The sequence below is a fragment of the Phalangium opilio genome, unplaced genomic scaffold, assembly GCF_054372755.1.
Source record: "Phalangium opilio isolate 3A_F unplaced genomic scaffold, DU_Popi_V2 ptg000024l_1, whole genome shotgun sequence".
NCBI lineage: Eukaryota > Metazoa > Arthropoda > Arachnida > Opiliones > Phalangiidae > Phalangium > Phalangium opilio.
The window spans coordinates 11,781,186-11,797,496 of record NW_028324155.1 but is presented as its reverse complement, the minus strand read 5'-3'; the positions used below and the strand labels follow the sequence as shown (position 1 = coordinate 11,797,496).

The 16,311-nt window shown below is 38.3% G+C and overlaps 19 non-coding genes and 43 pseudogenes across 19 annotated transcripts; all 62 read left to right on the top strand.

Moving 5' to 3' along the window:
• Positions 1-107: 107 nt before the first annotated feature.
• On the top strand, positions 108-226 carry LOC149694179 (5S ribosomal RNA). Its single transcript, XR_016383088.1, has one exon. It is a non-coding gene; the product is annotated as a 5S ribosomal RNA (ribosomal RNA).
• A 137-nt stretch (positions 227-363) lies between these two features.
• LOC149694178 (5S ribosomal RNA) lies at positions 364-482 on the top strand. The gene has a single exon (XR_016383040.1). It is a non-coding gene; the product is annotated as a 5S ribosomal RNA (ribosomal RNA).
• Positions 483-619: 137 nt separating this feature from the next.
• On the top strand, positions 620-738 carry LOC149694177 (5S ribosomal RNA). Its single transcript, XR_016383087.1, has one exon. It is a non-coding gene; the product is annotated as a 5S ribosomal RNA (ribosomal RNA).
• A 137-nt stretch (positions 739-875) lies between these two features.
• LOC149694176 (5S ribosomal RNA) lies at positions 876-994 on the top strand (annotated as a pseudogene).
• Positions 995-1,130: 136 nt separating this feature from the next.
• LOC149694175 (5S ribosomal RNA) lies at positions 1,131-1,233 on the top strand (annotated as a pseudogene).
• A 124-nt stretch (positions 1,234-1,357) lies between these two features.
• On the top strand, positions 1,358-1,476 carry LOC149694174 (5S ribosomal RNA). Its single transcript, XR_016383114.1, has one exon. It is a non-coding gene; the product is annotated as a 5S ribosomal RNA (ribosomal RNA).
• Positions 1,477-1,612: 136 nt separating this feature from the next.
• LOC149694173 (5S ribosomal RNA) lies at positions 1,613-1,731 on the top strand. The gene has a single exon (XR_016383039.1). It is a non-coding gene; the product is annotated as a 5S ribosomal RNA (ribosomal RNA).
• Positions 1,732-1,867: 136 nt separating this feature from the next.
• On the top strand, positions 1,868-1,986 carry LOC149694172 (5S ribosomal RNA; annotated as a pseudogene).
• A 136-nt stretch (positions 1,987-2,122) lies between these two features.
• On the top strand, positions 2,123-2,241 carry LOC149694171 (5S ribosomal RNA). Its single transcript, XR_016383038.1, has one exon. It is a non-coding gene; the product is annotated as a 5S ribosomal RNA (ribosomal RNA).
• A 137-nt stretch (positions 2,242-2,378) lies between these two features.
• On the top strand, positions 2,379-2,481 carry LOC149694170 (5S ribosomal RNA; annotated as a pseudogene).
• Positions 2,482-2,603: 122 nt separating this feature from the next.
• LOC149694169 (5S ribosomal RNA) lies at positions 2,604-2,722 on the top strand (annotated as a pseudogene).
• Positions 2,723-2,859: 137 nt separating this feature from the next.
• On the top strand, positions 2,860-2,962 carry LOC149694168 (5S ribosomal RNA; annotated as a pseudogene).
• A 122-nt stretch (positions 2,963-3,084) lies between these two features.
• Positions 3,085-3,203, top strand: LOC149694167 (5S ribosomal RNA; annotated as a pseudogene).
• Positions 3,204-3,340: 137 nt separating this feature from the next.
• LOC149694166 (5S ribosomal RNA) lies at positions 3,341-3,459 on the top strand (annotated as a pseudogene).
• A 137-nt stretch (positions 3,460-3,596) lies between these two features.
• LOC149694165 (5S ribosomal RNA) lies at positions 3,597-3,699 on the top strand (annotated as a pseudogene).
• A 122-nt stretch (positions 3,700-3,821) lies between these two features.
• LOC149694164 (5S ribosomal RNA) lies at positions 3,822-3,940 on the top strand (annotated as a pseudogene).
• Positions 3,941-4,077: 137 nt separating this feature from the next.
• Positions 4,078-4,196, top strand: LOC149694163 (5S ribosomal RNA). Its single transcript, XR_016383037.1, has one exon. It is a non-coding gene; the product is annotated as a 5S ribosomal RNA (ribosomal RNA).
• A 137-nt stretch (positions 4,197-4,333) lies between these two features.
• LOC149694162 (5S ribosomal RNA) lies at positions 4,334-4,436 on the top strand (annotated as a pseudogene).
• A 122-nt stretch (positions 4,437-4,558) lies between these two features.
• LOC149694161 (5S ribosomal RNA) lies at positions 4,559-4,677 on the top strand (annotated as a pseudogene).
• A 137-nt stretch (positions 4,678-4,814) lies between these two features.
• Positions 4,815-4,917, top strand: LOC149694160 (5S ribosomal RNA; annotated as a pseudogene).
• Positions 4,918-5,039: 122 nt separating this feature from the next.
• LOC149694159 (5S ribosomal RNA) lies at positions 5,040-5,158 on the top strand (annotated as a pseudogene).
• A 137-nt stretch (positions 5,159-5,295) lies between these two features.
• Positions 5,296-5,414, top strand: LOC149694158 (5S ribosomal RNA; annotated as a pseudogene).
• Positions 5,415-5,551: 137 nt separating this feature from the next.
• LOC149694157 (5S ribosomal RNA) lies at positions 5,552-5,654 on the top strand (annotated as a pseudogene).
• Positions 5,655-5,776: 122 nt separating this feature from the next.
• Positions 5,777-5,895, top strand: LOC149694156 (5S ribosomal RNA; annotated as a pseudogene).
• Positions 5,896-6,032: 137 nt separating this feature from the next.
• LOC149694155 (5S ribosomal RNA) lies at positions 6,033-6,151 on the top strand. The gene has a single exon (XR_016383036.1). It is a non-coding gene; the product is annotated as a 5S ribosomal RNA (ribosomal RNA).
• A 137-nt stretch (positions 6,152-6,288) lies between these two features.
• Positions 6,289-6,391, top strand: LOC149694154 (5S ribosomal RNA; annotated as a pseudogene).
• Positions 6,392-6,513: 122 nt separating this feature from the next.
• On the top strand, positions 6,514-6,632 carry LOC149694153 (5S ribosomal RNA). The gene has a single exon (XR_016383034.1). It is a non-coding gene; the product is annotated as a 5S ribosomal RNA (ribosomal RNA).
• A 137-nt stretch (positions 6,633-6,769) lies between these two features.
• Positions 6,770-6,888, top strand: LOC149694152 (5S ribosomal RNA; annotated as a pseudogene).
• A 137-nt stretch (positions 6,889-7,025) lies between these two features.
• LOC149694151 (5S ribosomal RNA) lies at positions 7,026-7,128 on the top strand (annotated as a pseudogene).
• A 122-nt stretch (positions 7,129-7,250) lies between these two features.
• On the top strand, positions 7,251-7,369 carry LOC149694150 (5S ribosomal RNA). The gene has a single exon (XR_016383033.1). It is a non-coding gene; the product is annotated as a 5S ribosomal RNA (ribosomal RNA).
• A 135-nt stretch (positions 7,370-7,504) lies between these two features.
• LOC149694149 (5S ribosomal RNA) lies at positions 7,505-7,623 on the top strand. Its single transcript, XR_016383032.1, has one exon. It is a non-coding gene; the product is annotated as a 5S ribosomal RNA (ribosomal RNA).
• A 136-nt stretch (positions 7,624-7,759) lies between these two features.
• Positions 7,760-7,862, top strand: LOC149694148 (5S ribosomal RNA; annotated as a pseudogene).
• Positions 7,863-7,984: 122 nt separating this feature from the next.
• On the top strand, positions 7,985-8,103 carry LOC149694147 (5S ribosomal RNA; annotated as a pseudogene).
• A 137-nt stretch (positions 8,104-8,240) lies between these two features.
• Positions 8,241-8,343, top strand: LOC149694146 (5S ribosomal RNA; annotated as a pseudogene).
• Positions 8,344-8,465: 122 nt separating this feature from the next.
• On the top strand, positions 8,466-8,584 carry LOC149694145 (5S ribosomal RNA). The gene has a single exon (XR_016383031.1). It is a non-coding gene; the product is annotated as a 5S ribosomal RNA (ribosomal RNA).
• Positions 8,585-8,717: 133 nt separating this feature from the next.
• LOC149694144 (5S ribosomal RNA) lies at positions 8,718-8,836 on the top strand (annotated as a pseudogene).
• Positions 8,837-8,973: 137 nt separating this feature from the next.
• Positions 8,974-9,076, top strand: LOC149694143 (5S ribosomal RNA; annotated as a pseudogene).
• A 122-nt stretch (positions 9,077-9,198) lies between these two features.
• LOC149694142 (5S ribosomal RNA) lies at positions 9,199-9,317 on the top strand (annotated as a pseudogene).
• Positions 9,318-9,454: 137 nt separating this feature from the next.
• Positions 9,455-9,573, top strand: LOC149694141 (5S ribosomal RNA). Its single transcript, XR_016383030.1, has one exon. It is a non-coding gene; the product is annotated as a 5S ribosomal RNA (ribosomal RNA).
• A 137-nt stretch (positions 9,574-9,710) lies between these two features.
• LOC149694140 (5S ribosomal RNA) lies at positions 9,711-9,813 on the top strand (annotated as a pseudogene).
• Positions 9,814-9,935: 122 nt separating this feature from the next.
• LOC149694139 (5S ribosomal RNA) lies at positions 9,936-10,054 on the top strand. Its single transcript, XR_016383028.1, has one exon. It is a non-coding gene; the product is annotated as a 5S ribosomal RNA (ribosomal RNA).
• Positions 10,055-10,191: 137 nt separating this feature from the next.
• Positions 10,192-10,310, top strand: LOC149694138 (5S ribosomal RNA; annotated as a pseudogene).
• Positions 10,311-10,447: 137 nt separating this feature from the next.
• On the top strand, positions 10,448-10,550 carry LOC149694137 (5S ribosomal RNA; annotated as a pseudogene).
• Positions 10,551-10,671: 121 nt separating this feature from the next.
• Positions 10,672-10,790, top strand: LOC149694136 (5S ribosomal RNA). Its single transcript, XR_016383027.1, has one exon. It is a non-coding gene; the product is annotated as a 5S ribosomal RNA (ribosomal RNA).
• Positions 10,791-10,926: 136 nt separating this feature from the next.
• On the top strand, positions 10,927-11,029 carry LOC149694135 (5S ribosomal RNA; annotated as a pseudogene).
• Positions 11,030-11,150: 121 nt separating this feature from the next.
• Positions 11,151-11,269, top strand: LOC149694134 (5S ribosomal RNA). Its single transcript, XR_016383335.1, has one exon. It is a non-coding gene; the product is annotated as a 5S ribosomal RNA (ribosomal RNA).
• Positions 11,270-11,405: 136 nt separating this feature from the next.
• LOC149694133 (5S ribosomal RNA) lies at positions 11,406-11,508 on the top strand (annotated as a pseudogene).
• Positions 11,509-11,630: 122 nt separating this feature from the next.
• LOC149694132 (5S ribosomal RNA) lies at positions 11,631-11,749 on the top strand (annotated as a pseudogene).
• Positions 11,750-11,884: 135 nt separating this feature from the next.
• LOC149694131 (5S ribosomal RNA) lies at positions 11,885-12,003 on the top strand (annotated as a pseudogene).
• Positions 12,004-12,140: 137 nt separating this feature from the next.
• On the top strand, positions 12,141-12,258 carry LOC149694130 (5S ribosomal RNA; annotated as a pseudogene).
• A 133-nt stretch (positions 12,259-12,391) lies between these two features.
• LOC149694129 (5S ribosomal RNA) lies at positions 12,392-12,510 on the top strand (annotated as a pseudogene).
• Positions 12,511-12,873: 363 nt separating this feature from the next.
• LOC149694128 (5S ribosomal RNA) lies at positions 12,874-12,992 on the top strand. Its single transcript, XR_016383334.1, has one exon. It is a non-coding gene; the product is annotated as a 5S ribosomal RNA (ribosomal RNA).
• Positions 12,993-13,128: 136 nt separating this feature from the next.
• LOC149694127 (5S ribosomal RNA) lies at positions 13,129-13,247 on the top strand (annotated as a pseudogene).
• A 137-nt stretch (positions 13,248-13,384) lies between these two features.
• Positions 13,385-13,502, top strand: LOC149694126 (5S ribosomal RNA; annotated as a pseudogene).
• Positions 13,503-13,635: 133 nt separating this feature from the next.
• On the top strand, positions 13,636-13,754 carry LOC149694125 (5S ribosomal RNA; annotated as a pseudogene).
• Positions 13,755-14,117: 363 nt separating this feature from the next.
• Positions 14,118-14,236, top strand: LOC149694124 (5S ribosomal RNA; annotated as a pseudogene).
• Positions 14,237-14,373: 137 nt separating this feature from the next.
• Positions 14,374-14,492, top strand: LOC149694123 (5S ribosomal RNA). The gene has a single exon (XR_016383217.1). It is a non-coding gene; the product is annotated as a 5S ribosomal RNA (ribosomal RNA).
• A 362-nt stretch (positions 14,493-14,854) lies between these two features.
• LOC149694122 (5S ribosomal RNA) lies at positions 14,855-14,973 on the top strand (annotated as a pseudogene).
• Positions 14,974-15,110: 137 nt separating this feature from the next.
• Positions 15,111-15,229, top strand: LOC149694121 (5S ribosomal RNA; annotated as a pseudogene).
• Positions 15,230-15,366: 137 nt separating this feature from the next.
• On the top strand, positions 15,367-15,484 carry LOC149694120 (5S ribosomal RNA). Its single transcript, XR_016383373.1, has one exon. It is a non-coding gene; the product is annotated as a 5S ribosomal RNA (ribosomal RNA).
• Positions 15,485-15,616: 132 nt separating this feature from the next.
• On the top strand, positions 15,617-15,735 carry LOC149694119 (5S ribosomal RNA; annotated as a pseudogene).
• Positions 15,736-16,097: 362 nt separating this feature from the next.
• LOC149694118 (5S ribosomal RNA) lies at positions 16,098-16,216 on the top strand (annotated as a pseudogene).
• The last annotated feature ends 95 nt before the right edge of the window (positions 16,217-16,311 follow it).

Sequence of the window (16,311 nt, the reverse complement as noted above, 5' to 3'; positions counted from 1 at the left end):
AATAGATATGAAAATAGCAAACATATTTTCTTTTTGTTATTGTTTTAAAACGATGAAGGTTAATTTGTCTCACTTAATTTAAATTCGAATTATTAAATAGCACTCTTGGCAACGGCCATATCACGCTGAAAACACCGGTTCTCGTCCGATCACCGAAGTTAAGCAGCGTCGAGCGCAGTCAGTACTTGGGAGGGAGACCACTTAGGAACACTGCGTGCTGTTGGCTTTTTCACTTTTTTTTCCTCTTTTAAATTCCAATAGATATGAAAAAAGCAAACATATTTTCTTTTTGTTATTGTTTTAAAAAGATGAAGGTTAATTTGTCTCACTTAATTTAAATTCGAATTATTAAATAGCACTCTTGGCAACGGCCATATCACGCTGAAAACACCGGTTCTCGTCCGATCACCGAAGTTAAGCAGCGTCGAGCGCAGTCAGTACTTGGGAGGGAGACCACTTAGGAACACTGCGTGCCGTTGGCTTTTTCACTTTTTTTTCCTCTTTTAAATTCCAATAGATATGAAAAAAGCAAACATATTTTCTTTTTGTTATTGTTTTAAAAAGATGATGGTTAATTTGTCTCACTTAATTTAAATTCGAATTATTATCTAGCACTCTCGGCAACGGCCATATCACGCTGAAAACACCGGTTCTCGTCCGATCACCGAAGTTAAGCAGCGTCGAGCGCAGTCAGTACTTGGGAGGGAGACCACTTAGGAACACTGCGTGCTGTTGGCTTTTTCACTTTTTTTTCCTCTTTTAAATTCCAATAGATATGAAAAAAGCAAACATATTTTCTTTTTGTTATTGTTTTAAAAAGATGAAGGTTAATTTGTCTCACTTAATTTAAATTCGAATTATTAAATAGCACTCTTGGCAACGGCCATATCACGCTGAAAACACCGGTTCTCGTCCGATCACCGAAGTTAAGCAGCGTCGAGCGCAATCAATACTTGGGAGGGAGACCACTTAGGAACACTGCGTGACGTTGGCTTTTTCACTTTTTTTCCTCTTTTAAATTCCAATAGATATGAAAAAAGCAAACATATTTTCTTTTTGTTATTGTTTTAAAAAGATGATGGTTAATTTGTCTCACTTAATTTAAATTCGAATTATTATCTAGCACTCTCGGCAACGGCCATATCACGCTGAAAAAACCGGTTCTCGTCCGATCACCGAAGTTAAGCAGCGTCGAGCGCAGTCAGTACTTGGAAACTTTGCGTGCCGTTGGCTTTTTCACTTTTATTTCCTCTTTTAAATTCCATGAGACATGAAAAAAGCAAAAACATATCTTCTTTTTCTTATTGATTTATAAAGATGAAGGTTAATTAAATTCGAATTATTAAATAGCACTCTCGGCAACGGCCATATCACGCTGAAAACACCGGTTCTCGTCCGATAACCGAAGTTAAGCAGCGTCGAGCGCAGTCAGTACTTGGGAGGGAGACCACTTAGGAACACTGCGTGCCGTTGCCTTTTTCACTTTTTTTCCTCTTTTAAATTCCAATAGATATGAAAAATGCAAACATATTTTCTTTTTGTTATTGTTTTAAAAAGATGAAGGTTAATTTGTCTCACTTAATTTAAATTCGAATTATTATCTAGCACTCTCGGCAACGGCCATATCACGCTGAAAACACCGGTTCTCGTCCGATCACCGAAGTTAAGCAGCGTCGAGCGCAGTCAGTACTTGGGAGGGAGACCACTTAGGAACACTGCGTGCCGTTGGCTTTTTCAATTTTTTTCCTCTTTTAAATTCCAATAGATATGAAAAAAGCAAACATATTTTCTTTTTGTTATTGTTTTAAAAAGATGAAGGTTAATTTGTCTCACTTAATTTAAATTCGAATTATTAAATAGCACTCTCGGCAACGGCCATATCACGCTGAAAACACCGGTTCTCGTCCGATCACCGAAGTTAAGCAGCGTCGAGCGCAATCAGAACTTGGGAGGGAGACCACTTAGGAACACTGCGTGCCGTTGGATTTTTCACTTTTTTTCCTCTTTTAAATTCCAATAGATATGAATAAAGCAAACATATTTTCTTTTTGTTATTGTTTTAAAAAGATGATGGTTAATTTGTCTCACTTAATTTAAATTCGAATTATTATCTAGCACTCTCGGCAACGGCCATATCACGCTGAAAACACCGGTTCTCGTCCGATCACCGAAGTTAAGCAGCGTCGAGCGCAGTCAGTACTTGGGAGGGAGACCACTTAGGAACACTGCGTGCCGTTGGCTTTTTCACTTTTTTTTCCTCTTTTAAATTCCAATAGATATGAAAAAAGCAAACATATTTTCTTTTTGTTATTGTTTTAAAAAGATGATGGTTAATTTGTCTCACTTAATTTAAATTCGAATTATTATCTAGCACTCTCGGCAACGGCCATATCACGCTGAAAACACCGGTTCTCGTCCGATCACCGAAGTTAAGCAGCGTCGAGCGCAGTCAGTACTTGGAAACTTTGCGTGCCGTTGGCTTTTTCACTTTTATTTCCTCTTTTCAATTCCATGAGATATGAAAAAAGCAAACATATCTTCTTTTTCTTATTGATTTATAAAGATGAAGGTTAATTAAATTCGAATTATTAAATAGCACTCTCGGCAACGGCCATATCACGCTGAAAACACCGGTTCTCGTCCGATAGCCGAAGTTAAGCAGCGTCGAGCGCAGTCAGTACTTGGGAGGGAGACCACTTAGGAACACTGCGTGCCGTTGGCTTTTTCACTTTTTTTTCCTCTTTTAAATTCCTATAGATATGAAAAAAGCAAACATATTTTCTTTTTGTTATTGTTTTAAAAAGATGAAGGCCAATTTGTCTCACTTAATTTAAATTCGAATTATTATCTAGCACTCTTGGCAACGGCCATATCACGCTGAAAACACCGGTTCTCGTCGGATCACCGAAGTTAAGCAGCGTCGAGCGCAGTCAGTACTTGGAAACTCTGCGTGCCGTTGGCTTTTTCACTTTTATTTCCCCTTTTAAATTCCATGAGATATGAAAAAAGCAAGCATATCCTCTTTTTCTTATTGATTTATAAAGATGAAGGTTAATTAAATTGAAATTATTAAATAGCACTCTCGGCAACGGCCATATCACGCTGAAAACACCGGTTCTCGTCCGATCACCGAAGTTAAGCAGCGTCGAGCGCAGTCAGAACTTGGGAGGGAGACCACTTAGGAACACTGCGTGCCGTTGGCTTTTTCACTTTTTTTTCCTCTTTTAAATTCCTATAGATATGAAAAAAGCAAACATATTTTCTTTTTGTTATTGTTTTAAAAAGATGAAGGTCAATTTGTCTCACTTAATTTAAATTCGAATTATTATCTAGCACTCTTGGCATAGGCCATATCACGCTGAAAACACCGGTTCTCGTCGGATCAGCGAAGTTAAGCAGCGTCGAGCGCAGTCAGTACTTGGGAGGGAGACCACTTAGGAACACTGCGTGCCGTTGGCTTTTTCACTTTTTTTTCCTCTTTTAAATTCCAATAGATATGAAAAAAGCAAACATATTTTCTTTTTGTTATTGTTTTAAAAAGATGATGGTTAATTTGTCTCACTTAATTTAAATTCGAATTATTATCTAGCACTCTCGGCAACGGCCATATCACGCTGAAAACACCGGTTCTCGTCCGATCACCGAAGTTAAGCAGCGTCGAGCGCAGTCAGTACTTGGAAACTTTGCGTGCCGTTGATTTTTTCACTTTTATTTCCTCTTTTAAATTCCATGAGATATGAAAAAAGCAAACATATCTTCTTTTTCTTATTGATTTATAAAGATGAAGGTCAATTAAATTCGAATTATTAAATAGCACTCTCGGCAACGGCCATATCATGCTGAAAACACCGGTTCTCGTCCGATAACCGAAGTTAAGCAGCGTCGAGCGCAGTCAGTACTTGGGAGGGAGACCACTTTCGAACACTGCGTGCCGTTGGCTTTTTCACTTTTTTTTCCTCTTTTAAATTCCAATAGATATGAAAAAAGCAAACATATTTTCTTTTTGTTATTGTTTTAAAAAGATGATGGTTAATTTGTCTCACTTAATTTAGATTCGAATTATTATCTAGCACTCTCGGCAACGGCCATATCACGCTGAAAACACCGGTTCTCGTCCGATCACCGAAGTTAAGCAGCGTCGAGCGCAGTCAGTACTTGGGAGGGAGACCACTTAGGAACACTGCGTGCCGTTGGCTTTTTCACTTTTTTTTCCTCTTTTAAATTCCAATAGATATGAAAAAAGCAAACATATTTTCTTTTTGTTATTGTTTTAAAAAGATGATGGTTAATTTGTCTCACTTAATTTAAATTCGAATTATTATCTAGCACTCTCGGCAACGGCCATATCACGCTGAAAACACCGGTTCTCGTCGGATCACCGAAGTTAAGCAGCGTCGAGCGCAGTCAGTACTTGGAAACTCTGCGTGCCGTTGGCTTTTTCACTTTTATTTCCCCTTTTAAATTCCATGAGATATGAAAAAAGCAAGCATATCCTCTTTTTCTTATTGATTTATAAAGATGAAGGTTAATTAAATTGAAATTATTAAATAGCACTCTCGGCAACGGCCATATCACGCTGAAAACACCGGTTCTCGTCCGATCACCGAAGTTAAGCAGCGTCGAGCGCAGTCAGAACTTGGGAGGGAGACCACTTAGGAACACTGCGTGCCGTTGGCTTTTTCACTTTTTTTTCCTCTTTTAAATTCCTATAGATATGAAAAAAGCAAACATATTTTCTTTTTGTTATTGTTTTAAAAAGATGAAGGCCAATTTGTCTCACTTAATTTAAATTCGAATTATTATCTAGCACTCTTGGCAACGGCCATATCACGCTGAAAACACCGGTTCTCGTCGGATCACCGAAGTTAAGCAGCGTCGAGCGCAGTCAGTACTTGGAAACTCTGCGTGCCGTTGGCTTTTTCACTTTTATTTCCCCTTTTAAATTCCATGAGATATGAAAAAAGCAAGCATATCCTCTTTTTCTTATTGATTTATAAAGATGAAGGTTAATTAAATTGAAATTATTAAATAGCACTCTCGGCAACGGCCATATCACGCTGAAAACACCGGTTCTCGTCCGATCACCGAAGTTAAGCAGCGTCGAGCGCAGTCAGAACTTGGGAGGGAGACCACTTAGGAACACTGCGTGCCGTTGGCTTTTTCACTTTTTTTTCCTCTTTTAAATTCCTATAGATATGAAAAAAGCAAACATATTTTCTTTTTGTTATTGTTTTAAAAAGATGAAGGTCAATTTGTCTCACTTAATTTAAATTCGAATTATTATCTAGCACTCTTGGCATAGGCCATATCACGCTGAAAACACCGGTTCTCGTCGGATCAGCGAAGTTAAGCAGCGTCGAGCGCAGTCAGTACTTGGGAGGGAGACCACTTAGGAACACTGCGTGCCGTTGGCTTTTTCACTTTTTTTTCCTCTTTTAAATTCCAATAGATATGAAAAAAGCAAACATATTTTCTTTTTGTTATTGTTTTAAAAAGATGATGGTTAATTTGTCTCACTTAATTTAAATTCGAATTATTATCTAGCACTCTCGGCAACGGCCATATCACGCTGAAAACACCGGTTCTCGTCCGATCACCGAAGTTAAGCAGCGTCGAGCGCAGTCAGTACTTGGAAACTTTGCGTGCCGTTGATTTTTTCACTTTTATTTCCTCTTTTAAATTCCATGAGATATGAAAAAAGCAAACATATCTTCTTTTTCTTATTGATTTATAAAGATGAAGGTCAATTAAATTCGAATTATTAAATAGCACTCTCGGCAACGGCCATATCATGCTGAAAACACCGGTTCTCGTCCGATAACCGAAGTTAAGCAGCGTCGAGCGCAGTCAGTACTTGGGAGGGAGACCACTTTCGAACACTGCGTGCCGTTGGCTTTTTCACTTTTTTTTCCTCTTTTAAATTCCAATAGATATGAAAAAAGCAAACATATTTTCTTTTTGTTATTGTTTTAAAAAGATGATGGTTAATTTGTCTCACTTAATTTAGATTCGAATTATTATCTAGCACTCTCGGCAACGGCCATATCACGCTGAAAACACCGGTTCTCGTCCGATCACCGAAGTTAAGCAGCGTCGAGCGCAGTCAGTACTTGGGAGGGAGACCACTTAGGAACACTGCGTGCCGTTGGCTTTTTCACTTTTTTTTCCTCTTTTAAATTCCAATAGATATGAAAAAAGCAAACATATTTTCTTTTTGTTATTGTTTTAAAAAGATGATGGTTAATTTGTCTCACTTAATTTAAATTCGAATTATTATCTAGCACTCTCGGCAACGGCCATATCACGCTGAAAACACCGGTTCTCGTCGGATCACCGAAGTTAAGCAGCGTCGAGCGCAGTCAGTACTTGGAAACTCTGCGTGCCGTTGGCTTTTTCACTTTTATTTCCCCTTTTAAATTCCATGAGATATGAAAAAAGCAAGCATATCCTCTTTTTCTTATTGATTTATAAAGATGAAGGTTAATTAAATTGAAATTATTAAATAGCACTCTCGGCAACGGCCATATCACGCTGAAAACACCGGTTCTCGTCCGATCACCGAAGTTAAGCAGCGTCGAGCGCAGTCAGTACTTGGGAGGGAGACCACTTAGGAACACTGCGTGCCGTTGGCTTTTTCACTTTTTTTTCCTCTTTTAAATTCCTATAGATATGAAAAAAGCAAACATATTTTCTTTTTGTTATTGTTTTAAAAAGATGAAGGTCAATTTGTCTCACTTAATTTAAATTCGAATTATTATCTAGCACTCTTGGCATAGGCCATATCACGCTGAAAACACCGGTTCTCGTCGGATCAGCGAAGTTAAGCAGCGTCGAGCGCAGTCAGTACTTGGGAGGGAGACCACTTAGGAACACTGCGTGCCGTTGGCTTTTTCACTTTTTTTTCCTCTTTTAAATTTCAATAGATATGAAAAAAGCAAACATATTTTCTTTTTGTTATTGTTTTAAAAAGATGATGGTTAATTTGTCTCACTTAATTTAAATTCGAATTATTATCTAGCACTCTCGGCAACGGCCAAATCACGCTGAAAACACCGGTTCTCGTCCGATCACCGAAGTTAAGCAGCGTCGAGCGCAGTCAGTACTTGGAAACTTTGCGTGCCGTTGGCTTTTTCACTTTTATTTCCTCTTTTAAATTCCATGAGATATGAAAAAAGCAAACATATCTTCTTTTTCTTATTGATTTTTAAAGATGAAGGTTAATTAAATTCGAATTATTAAATAGCACTCTCGGCAACGGCCATATCACGCTGAAAACACCGGTTCTCGTCCGATCACCGAAGTTAAGCAGCGTCGAGCGCAGTCAGTACTTGGGAGGGAGACCACTTAGGAACACTGCGTGCCGTTGGCTTTTTCACTTTTTTTCCTCTTTTAAATTCCAATAGATATGAAAAAAGCAAACATATTTTCTTTTTGTTATTGTTTTAAAAAGATGAAGGTTAATTTGTCTCACTTAATTTAAATTCGAATATTAAATAGCACTCTCGGCAACGGCCATATCACGCTGAAAACACCGGTTCTCGTCCGATCACCGAAGTTAAGCAGCGTCGAGCGCAGTCAGTACTTGGGAGGGAGACCACTTAGGAACACTGCGTGCCGTTGGCTTTTTCACTTTTTTTCCTCTTTTAAATTCCAATAGATATGAAAAAAGCAAACATATTTTCTTTTTGTTATTGTTTTAAAAAGATGATGGTTAATTTGTCTCACTTAATTTAAATTCGAATTATTATCTAGCACTCTCGGCAACGGCCATATCTCGCTGAAAACACCGGTTCTCGTCCGATCACCGAAGTTAAGCAGCGTCGAGCGCAGTCAGTACTTGGAAACTTTGCGTGCCGTTGGCTTTTTCACTTTTATTTCCTCTTTTAAATTCCATGAGATATGAAAAAAGCAAACATATCTTCTTTTTCTTATTGATTTATAAAGATGAAGGTTAATTAAATTCGAATTATTAAATAGCACTCTCGGCAACGGTCATATCACGCTGAAAACACCGGTTCTCGTCCGATAACCGAAGTTAAGCAGCGTCGAGCGCAGTCAGTACTTGGGAGGGAGACCACTTAGGAACACTGCGTGCCGTTGGCTTTTTCACTTTTTTTTCCTCTTTTAAATTCCTATAGATATGAAAAAAGCAAACATATTTTCTTTTTGTTATTGTTTTAAAAAGATGAAGGCCAATTTGTCTCACTTAATTTAAATTCGAATTATTATCTAGCACTCTTGGCAACGGCCATATCACGCTGAAAACACCGGTTCTCGTCGGATCACCGAAGTTAAGCAGCGTCGAGCGCAGTCAGTACTTGGAAACTCTGCGTGCCGTTGGCTTTTTCACTTTTATTTCCCCTTTTAAATTCCATGAGATATGAAAAAAGCAAGCATATCCTCTTTTTCTTATTGATTTATAAAGATGAAGGTTAATTAAATTGAAATTATTAAATAGCACTCTCGGCAACGGCCATATCACGCTGAAAACACCGGTTCTCGTCCGATCACCGAAGTTAAGCAGCGTCGAGCGCAGTCAGTACTTGGGAGGGAGACCACTTAGGAACACTGCGTGCCGTTGGCTTTTTCACTTTTTTTCCTCTTTTAAATTCCTATAGATATGAAAAAAGCAAACATATTTTCTTTTTGTTATTGTTTTAAAAAGATGGTCAATTTGTCTCACTTAATTTAAATTCGAATTATTATCTAGCACTCTTGGCATAGGCCATATCACGCTGAAAACACCGGTTCTCGTCGGATCAGCGAAGTTAAGCAGCGTCGAGCGCAGTCAGTACTTGGGAGGGAGACCACTTAGGAACACTGCGTGCCGTTGGCTTTTTCACTTTTTTTTCCTCTTTTAAATTCCAATAGATATGAAAAAAGCAAACATATTTTCTTTTTGTTATTGTTTTAGAAAGATGATGGTTAATTTGTCTCACTTAATTTAAATTCGAATTATTATCTAGCACTCTCGGCAACGGCCATATCACGCTGAAAACACCGGTTCTCGTCCGATCACCGAAGTTAAGCAGCGTCGAGCGCAGTCAGTACTTGGAAACTTTGCGTGCCGTTGATTTTTTCACTTTTATTTCCTCTTTTAAATTCCATGAGATATGAAAAAAGCAAACATATCTTCTTTTTCTTATTGATTTATAAAGATGAAGGTCAATTAAATTCGAATTATTAAATAGCACTCTCGGCAACGGCCATATCATGCTGAAAACACCGGTTCTCGTCCGATAACCGAAGTTAAGCAGCGTCGAGCGCAGTCAGTACTTGGGAGGGAGACCACTTTCGAACACTGCGTGCCGTTGGCTTTTTCACTTTTTTTTCCTCTTTTAAATTCCAATAGATATGAAAAAAGCAAACATATTTTCTTTTTGTTATTGTTTTAAAAAGATGATGGTTAATTTGTCTCACTTAATTTAGATTCGAATTATTATCTAGCACTCTCGGCAACGGCCATATCACGCTGAAAACACCGGTTCTCGTCCGATCACCGAAGTTAAGCAGCGTCGAGCGCAGTCAGTACTTGGGAGGGAGACCACTTAGGAACACTGCGTGCCGTTGGCTTTTTCACTTTTTTTTCCTCTTTTAAATTCCAATAGATATGAAAAAAGCAAACATATTTTCTTTTTGTTATTGTTTTAAAAAGATGATGGTTAATTTGTCTCACTTAATCTAAATTCGAATTAATATCTAGCACTCTCGGCAACGGCCATATCACGCTGAAAACACCGGTTCTCGTCGGATCACCGAAGTTAAGCAGCGTCGAGCGCAGTCAGTACTTGGAAACTCTGCGTGCCGTTGGCTTTTTCACTTTTATTTCCCCTTTTAAATTCCATGAGATATGAAAAAAGCAAGCATATCCTCTTTTTCTTATTGATTTATAAAGATGAAGGTTAATTAAATTGAAATTATTAAATAGCACTCTCGGCAACGGCCATATCACGCTGAAAACACCGGTTCTCGTCCGATCACCGAAGTTAAGCAGCGTCGAGCGCAGTCAGTACTTGGGAGGGAGACCACTTAGGAACACTGCGTGCCGTTGGCTTTTTCACTTTTTTTTCCTCTTTTAAATTCCTATAGATATGAAAAAAGCAAACATATTTTCTTTTTGTTATTGTTTTAAAAAGATGAAGGTCAATTTGTCTCACTTAATTTAAATTCGAATTATTATCTAGCACTCTTGGCATAGGCCATATCACGCTGAAAACACCGGTTCTCGTCGGATCAGCGAAGTTAAGCAGCGTCGAGCGCAGTCAGTACTTGGGAGGGAGACCACTTAGGAACACTGCGTGCCGTTGGCTTTTTCACTTTTTTTTCCTCTTTTAAATTTCAATAGATATGAAAAAAGCAAACATATTTTCTTTTTGTTATTGTTTTAAAAAGATGATGGTTAATTTGTCTCACTTAATTTAAATTCGAATTATTATCTAGCACTCTCGGCAACGGCCAAATCACGCTGAAAACACCGGTTCTCGTCCGATCACCGAAGTTAAGCAGCGTCGAGCGCAGTCAGTACTTGGAAACTTTGCGTGCCGTTGGCTTTTTCACTTTTATTTCCTCTTTTAAATTCCATGAGATATGAAAAAAGCAAACATATCTTCTTTTTCTTATTGATTTTTAAAGATGAAGGTTAATTAAATTCGAATATTAAATAGCACTCTCGGCAACGGCCATATCACGCTGAAAACACCGGTTCTCGTCCGATCACCGAAGTTAAGCAGCGTCGAGCGCAGTCAGTACTTGGGAGGGAGACCACTTAGGAACACTGCGTGCCGTTGGCTTTTTCACTCTTTTTCCTCTTTTAAATTCCAATAGATATGAAAAAAGCAAACATATTTTCTTTTTGTTATTGTTTTAAAAAGATGATGGTTAATTTGTCTCACTTAATTTAAATTCGAATTATTATCTAGCACTCTCGGCAACGGCCATATCTCGCTGAAAACACCGGTTCTCGTCCGATCACCGAAGTTAAGCAGCGTCGAGCGCAGTCAGTACTTGGAAACTTTGCGTGCCGTTGGCTTTTTCACTTTTATTTCCTCTTTTAAATTCCATGAGATATGAAAAAAGCAAACATCTTCTTTTTCCTTATTGATTTATAAAGATGAAGGTTAATTAAATTCGAATTATTAAATAGCACTCTCGGCAACGGCCATATCACGCTGAAAACACCGGTTCTCGTCCGATAACCGAAGTTAAGCAGCGTCGAGCGCAGTCAGTACTTGGGAGGGAGACCACTTAGGAACACTGCGTGCCGTTGGCTTTTTCACTTTTTTTCCTCTTTTAAATTCCAATAGATATGAAAAAAGCAAACATATTTTCTTTTTGTTATTGTTTTAAAAAGATGATGGTTAATTTGTCTCACTTAATTTAAATTCGAATTATTATCTAGCACTCTCGGCAACGGCCATATCTCGCTGAAAACACCGGTTCTCGTCCGATCACCGAAGTTAAGCAGCGTCGAGCGCAGTCAGTACTTGGAAACTTTGCGTGCCGTTGGCTTTTTCACTTTTATTTCCTCTTTTAAATTCCATGAGATATGAAAAAAGCAAACATATCTTCTTTTTCTTATTGATTTATAAAGATGAAGGTTAATTAAATTCGAATTATTAAATAGCACTCTCGGCAACGGTCATATCACGCTGAAAACACCGGTTCTCGTCCGATAACCGAAGTTAAGCAGCGTCGAGCGCAGTCAGTACTTGGGAGGGAGAACACTTAGGAACACTGCGTGCCGTTGGCTTTTTCACTTTTTTCCTCTTTTAAATTCCTATAGATATGAAAAAAGCAAACATATTTTCTTTTTGTTATTGTTTTAAAAAGATGAAGGTCAATTTGTCTCACTTAATTTAAGTTCGAATTATTGTCTAGCACTCTCGGCAACGGCCATATCACGCTGAAAACACCGGTTCTCGTCGGATCACCGAAGTTAAGCGGCGTCGAGCGCAGTCAGTACTTGAAAGGGAGACCACTTAGGAACACTGCGCGCCGTTGGCTTTTTCACTTTTTTTTCCTCTTTTAAATTCCAATAGATATGAAAAAAGCAAACATATTTTCTTTTTGTTATTGTTTTAAAAAGATGAAGGTTAATTTGTCTCACTTAATTTAAATTCGAATTATTAAATAGCACTCTCGGCAACGGCCATATCACGCTGAAAACACCGGCTCTCGTCCGATCACCGAAGTTAAGCAGCGTCGAGCGCAGTCAGTACTTGGGAGGAGACCACTTAGGAACACTGCGTGCCGTTGGCTTTTTCACTTTTTTTCCTCTTTTAAATTCCTATAGATATGAAAAAAGCAAACATATTTTCTTTTTGTTATTGTTTTAAAAAGATGGTCAATTTGTCTCACTTAATTTAAATTCGAATTATTATCTAGCACTCTCGGCAACGGCCATATCACGCTGAAAACACCGGTTCTCGTCGGATCAACGAAGTTAAGCAGCGTCGAGCGCAGTCAGTACTTGGGAGGGAGACCACTTAGGAACACTGCGTGCCGTTGGCTTTTTCACTTTTTTTTTCCTCTTTTAAATTCCAATAGATATGAAAAAAGCCAACATATTTTCTTTTTGTTATTGTTTTAAAAAGATGAAGGTTAATTTGTCTCACTTAGTTTATATTCGAATCATTAAATAGCACTCTCGGCAACGGCCATATCACGCTGAAAACACCGGTTCTCGTCCGATCACCGAAGTTAAGCAGCGTCGAGCGCAGTCAGTACTTGGAAACTTTGCGTGGCGTTGGCATTTTCACTTTTATTTCCTCTTTTAAATTCCATCAGATATTAAAAAAGCAAACATATCTTCTTTTTCTTATTGATTTATAAAGATGAAGGTTAATTAAATTCAAATTATTAAATAGCACTCTCGGCAACGGCCATATCACGCTGAAAACACCGGTTCTCGTCCGATAACCGAAGTTAAGCAGCGTCGAGCGCAGTCAGTACTTGGGAGGGAGACCACTTAGGAACACTGCGTGCCGTTGGCTTTTTCACTTTTTTTCCTCTTTTAAATTCCTATAGATATGAAAAAAGCAAACATATTTTCTTTTTGTTATTGTTTTAAAAAGATGAAGGTCAATTTGTCTCACTTAATTTAAGTTCGAATTATTGTCTAGCACTCTCGGCAACGGCCATATCACGCTGAAAACACCGGTTCTCGTCGGATCACCGAAGTTAAGCGGCGTCGAGCGCAGTCAGTACTTGAAAGGGAGACCACTTAGGAACACTGCGCGCCGTTGGCTTTTTCACTTTTTTTTCCTCTTTTAAATTCCAATAGATATGAAAAAAGCAAACATATTTTCTTTTTGTTATTGTTTTAAAAAGATGAAGGTTAATTTGTCTCACTTAATTTAAATTCGAATTATTAAATAGCACTCTCGGCAACGGCCATATCACGCTGAAAACACCGGCTCTCGTCCGATCACCGAAGTTAAGCAGCGTCGAGCGCAGTCAGTACTTGGGAGGAGACCACTTAGGAACACTGCGTGCCGTTGGCTTTTTCACTTTTTTTCCTCTTTTAAATTCCTATAGATATGAAAAAAGCAAACATATTTTCTTTTTGTTATTGTTTTAAAAAGATGGTCAATTTGTCTCACTTAATTTAAATTCGAATTATTATCTAGCACTCTCGGCAACGGCCATATCACGCTGAAAACACCGGTTCTCGTCGGATCAACGAAGTTAAGCAGCGTCGAGCGCAGTCAGTACTTGGGAGGGAGACCACTTAGGAACACTGCGTGCCGTTGGCTTTTTCACTTTTTTTTTCCTCTTTTAAATTCCAATAGATATGAAAAAAGCCAACATATTTTCTTTTTGTTATTGTTTTAAAAAGATGAAGGTTAATTTGTCTCACTTAGTTTATATTCGAATCATTAAATAGCACTCTCGGCAACGGCCATATCACGCTGAAAACACCGGTTCTCGTCCGATCACCGAAGTTAAGCAGCGTCGAGCGCAGTCAGTACTTGGAAACTTTGCGTGGCGTTGGCATTTTCACTTTTATTTCCTCTTTTAAATTCCATCAGATATTAAAAAAGCAAACATATCTTCTTTTTCTTATTGATTTATAAAGATGAAGGTTAATTAAATTCAAATTATTAAATAGCACTCTCGGCAACGGCCATATCACGCTCAAAACACCGGTTCTCGTCCGATCACCGAAGTTAAGCAGCGTCGAGCGCAGTCAGTACTTGGGAGGGAGACCACTTAGGAACACTGCGTGCCGTTGGCTTTTTAACTTTTTTTTCCTCTTTTAAATTCCTATAGATATGAAAAAAGCAAACATATTTTCTTTTTGTTATTGTTTTAAAAAGATGAAGGTCAATTTGTCTCACTTAATTTAAATTCGAATTATTATCTAGCACTCTCGGCAACGGCCATATCACGCTGAAAACACCGGTTCTCGTCGGATCACCGAAGTTAAGCAGCGTCGAGCGCAGTCAGTACTTGGGAGGGAGACCACTTAGGAACACTGCGTGCCGTTGGCTTTTTCACTTTTTTTTCCTCTTTTAAATTCCAATAGATATGAAAAAAGCCAACATATTTTCTTTTTGTTATTGTTTTAAAAAGATGAAGGTTAATTTGTCTCACTCAATTTAAATTCGAATTATTAAATAGCACTCTCGGCAACGGCCATATCACGCTGAAAACACCGGTTCTCGTCCGATCACCGAAGTTAAGCAGCGTCGAGCGCAGTCTGTACTTGGAAACTTTGCGTGGCGTTGGCATTTTCACTTTTATTTCATCTTTTAAATTCCATCAGATATGAAAAAAGCAAACATATCTTCTTTTTCTTATTGATTTATAAAGATGAAGGTTAATTAAATTCAAATTATTAATTAGCACTCTCGGCAACGGCCATATCACGCTGAAAACACCGTTTCTCGTCCGATCACAGAAGTTAAGCAGCGTCGAGCCCAGGCAGTACTTGGGAGGGAGACCACTTAGGAACACTGCGTGCCGTTGGCTTTTTCAAATTTTTTTCCTCTTTTAAATTCCAATAGATATGAAAAAAGCAAACATATTTTCTTTTTGTTATTGTTTTAAAAAGATGATGGTTAATTTGTCTCACTTAATTTACATTCGAATTATTATCTAGCACTCTCGGCAACGGCCATATCACGCTGAAAACACCGGTTCTCGTCGGATCACCGAAGTTAAGCAGCGTCGAGCGCAGTCAGTACTTGGGAGGGAGACCACTTAGGAACACTGCGCGCCGTTGGCTTTTTCACTTTTTTTTCCTCTTTGAAATTCCAATAGATATGAAAAAAGCCAACATGTTTTCTTTTTGTTATTGTTTTAAAAAGATGAAGGTTAATTTGTCTCACTTAATTTAAATTCGAATTATTAAATAGTTCTCTCGGCAACGGCCATATCACGCTGAAAACACCGGTTCTCGTCCGATCACCGAAGTTAAGCAGCGTCGAGCGCAGTCAGTACTTGGGAGGAGACCACTTAGGAACACTGCGTGCCGTTGGCTTTTTCACTATTTTCCTCTTTTAAATTCCTATAGATATGAAAAAAGCAAACATATTTTCTTTTTGTTATTGTTTTAAAAAGATGATCAATTTGTCTCACTTAATTTAAATTCGAATTATTATCTAGCACTCTCGGCAACGGCCATATCGCGCTGAAAACCCCGGTTCTCGTCGGATCACCGAAGTTAAGCAGCGTCGAGCGCAGTCAGTACTTGGGAGGGAGACCACTTAGGAACACTGCGTGCCGTTGGCTTTTTCACTTTTTTTTCCTCTTTTAAATTCCAATAGATATGAAAAAAGCCAACATATTTTCTTTTTGTTATTGTTTTAAGAAGATGAAGGTTAATTTGTCTCACTTAATTTAAATTCGAATTATTAAATAGCACTCTCGGCAACGGCCATATCACGCTGAAAACACCGGTTCTCGTCCGATCACCGAAGTTAAGCAGCGTCGAGCGCAGTCTGTACTTGGAAACTTTGCGTGGCGTTGGCATTTTCACTTTTATTTCATCTTTTAAATTCCATCAGATATGAAAAAAGCAAACATATCTTCTTTTTCTTATTGATTTATAAAGATGAAGGTTAATTAAATTCAAATTATTAATTAGCACTCTCGGCAACGGCCATATCACGCTGAAAACACCGTTTCTCGTCCGATCACAGAAGTTAAGCAGCGTCGAGCCCAGGCAGTACTTGGGAGGGAGACCACTTAGGAACACTGCGTGCCGTTGGCTTTTTCAAATTTTTTTCCTCTTTTAAATTCCAATAGATATGAAAAAAGCAAACATATTTTCTTTTTGTTATTGTTTTAAAAAGATGATGGTTAATT